The 3,054-nt window shown below is 36.5% G+C and overlaps 1 pseudogene; it reads right to left on the bottom strand.

Annotated features, from left to right (window-relative positions):
- Positions 1-2,237: 2,237 nt before the first annotated feature.
- LOC126954527 (60S ribosomal protein L19-like) lies at positions 2,238-2,833 on the bottom strand (annotated as a pseudogene).
- Between the last annotated feature and the right edge of the window lie 221 nt (positions 2,834-3,054).

Genomic DNA, 3,054 nt, shown 5'->3' with positions numbered 1-3,054 from the left:
ATTTTTGTATAAGGTGTAAGGAAGGGGTCCAGTTTCTGTTTTTTGAATATGACTAGCCAGTTTCCCAGCACCATTTATTGAATAGGGAATCCTTTTCCCATTGCTTGTTTTTTTCAAGTTAGTTGAACATCGCATGGTTGTAGATGTGTGGTGTTTTTTTTTTTTTTGGAGGTCTCTGTTCTGTTCTATTGGTTTATATATCTGCTTTGGTACCAGTACCATGCTGTATTGGTAACTGTAGCCCTGTAATATAGTATTGGTCACTGCCAGAATTAGTATTTCCTATATTTTCCTGTCCAATTATCAAAATATACCAGTTGACTTTTCTTCAGAATAGAGCTAAATGTCCCATTACCCACAAGACCACTCTGACATTGTACATTTTCACTCATTCAGTGAAATACACCCCAACGTGTATATTGTCATTATTGTCTGCCTGATAAAAGATGTAATTTTGTTATGAGAATATCCAATTGGTTCAACTCATAACCTTTGAATTAGTGGCAATAAAATATCTATAATTTAACACGAGTATAAAAGAATTCTTTTGAGTTAAACCTACTACATTCTTCCTGTAACACAACTATATTTTCTTCAATTATATTTTTACCACATGCTGAGTGAAATTCCTGTTCTATTTCCATCATGTCATTAGATCTACTTTCTATTTAACTTTGATAATAACAAAAGAGTCGTATTCCTAGATTTCAAATTCTCAGTCTTTCTATAGTACACATATTGAGAGGATTTTTATAAGTCACCAGTTCTCTTAACTGTCTTTATGTTGATGACATCTAAGCACTGCAAAGATAGTGAGGGAAGCACTAGTAGTAGAACCTCTACCTTTTAAAATTACTATCTACTGCAGTTCATTGGTGTCCTTTTAGAAAGCCTCCTTAATCAAAACAGTAAGTAACTTGCAGGCTGGTAAAAGCCACTTTCAACCAGCTAAATCATGACAATAAAAATAAATTCTCACATGGTTGGTGAAGTATACTGTTTATAGTAAGACAGATGCTTTCTCCAGCTTATTTGAAAAAAGAGCAGCATTTTTTGTTTGTTTCTATTGATGAGTGTATACAACTGTAAAAGATGCATTTTCTTGTATTTACCATTTCATTCTGATGATCATCACCAACACAGTGAACTGGGAAATGCAATTTCTAATTTGAATATTTTTGAGAGCAAATTAAAAACAAAGTTTGATCTTTTTTAGGGCATTAAAATAAAATGAAAACTACAGCTTATAAAAATACTTCATTAAGCAAAAAGATAGAAAATATAATCTACAAATAGTCACTGAAACTAGAAGCTTATCAGTAATCAGACTATATTACACAAGAGTAAATGAAGTAACTCTGCAGATTTTCAATCTGAGAATACCTAGCTGGAAGATAGCGTTTTAAACTGAGGCTGTTAACAACAGACTTTAAAGTGTAGCTACTACAAAGAGGTATTTTTGTGATTATCCCTTTGAAGTTGTGATCCAGCTATCAAACATTTTGAAGAGTATTGTTCATCTGTAAAATAGAATCATCTAAGGCAAAAACAGCAGGAAATTCAAACATCAATTCTAATTTTTTTTTCTGCTCAAACTTTAGACTATAGAAATGACAATTTTGTTGTCTGAATTCTTCCGTCTCACCAATTCTCAGAAAAATATTATGCTTCAAGTAGAAATCACCAGGTATAATCATAAAGGGAAAAATGTGTCAATATTTTCTTATAACGCTCAACTAAGACTTTTAACAGCAAAATTGTATTATTCATAGCAATGAATGGCGATTTGGGGAAAGATTACACAGAAAATCTGAACATAAGCTGAAAGCCACCTGTATCCATTCAAAATACTTTGGGTAATTATATGTATAAATTGTACACTAGCATTAATGTAATTTGCACCTTGCCTATGAGGGGAGATAGTGTTTAATAATTGAAATGCAAATAATGACTTCGTCACAAAGTGGAATTATGTAATATCGTTAATTTATAGAGATGTGTGTGTGTTTGATAAGCAGTACACCTTTTCTTAGGAAAACCAAGTTCGTACTTAGAAAATCGGTGAGTCTGTTTCTATAAAATGCATTGGTACTTCATGTGGACTGCAGGAGAATATAGAAAATTAATACTACTATTATGTACCACTTTTTTTTTTTAAGCAAATAATGGCTTGTTTTATTTTAATGGCTGATCTGTGTAATCACGGAGGCCAGTGTGTACAGACTAAAGGGGAGCTTTTATTTATTGATCTCTTCCTCCTTGGACAAAGTCTTGATGATCTCCTTCTTCTGGGCCTGGAGGCGCTCTTCAGGGCAATTGCGTGCTTCTTGGTCATAGACCGGCTGGCCTCAGCCGGGACAGCCAGGAGCTTCTTGTGGGCCTGGTCTGCCTTAGCTTGTGGCTGTGTTCCCTGAGAATCCACTTGTTTTTGAACACATTCCCCTTCACCTTCAGGTACAGGCTGTGATACATGTGGCAATCAGTCTTCTTAGATTCACAGTATCTTCTGAGCAGCAGGTGCAGAATCCTCATTCTCCTCATCCACGTGATCTTCTCTGGCATTCGGGCATTGTCTGTACCCTTTCGTTTACCTATGCCCACGTTGTCTGCCCTCGCGGCCGGCCAAGGTGTTTCTCCGGCATTGAGCCTGGGAATGGACAGGCACAGGCTTAAGCTTGATCAGACCATCTCTGATCAGCTTCGAGATCTGCTGAAGGGAGTTGGCAATGGCGATTTCGTTGGTCTCACTGGGGTCCAACCAGACCTTTTTGCCACAGCGGAGGACGCTAGAGGCGAGTCTCTTCTGAAGCCTGAGCATACTGATGGCGGCGGCCGCAGCAGCAAAAGGGACATCCCACTTTCTAGCGATTTTAGTATCTCTGGCAACCAGAAATACTGTTCCTTAGACAGCTCTGAATACTTAACATTCGTGGATATAAAATAATTTTTATTTATTTTCGAATGCCCTAATATCTGAAATGCATGGTCAGTCAAAATGAAGAAAACTGGTTTGAATAACCCAACTGGAGTTAAGAAGACATAACCAACAATCAA

The sequence above is a fragment of the Macaca thibetana genome, chromosome 5 (genome assembly GCF_024542745.1).
Source record: "Macaca thibetana thibetana isolate TM-01 chromosome 5, ASM2454274v1, whole genome shotgun sequence".
Classification (NCBI taxonomy): domain Eukaryota; kingdom Metazoa; phylum Chordata; class Mammalia; order Primates; family Cercopithecidae; genus Macaca; species Macaca thibetana.
Note: the sequence above shows the minus strand (reverse complement) of the source record. Positions and strands in the feature narration are given on the sequence as shown.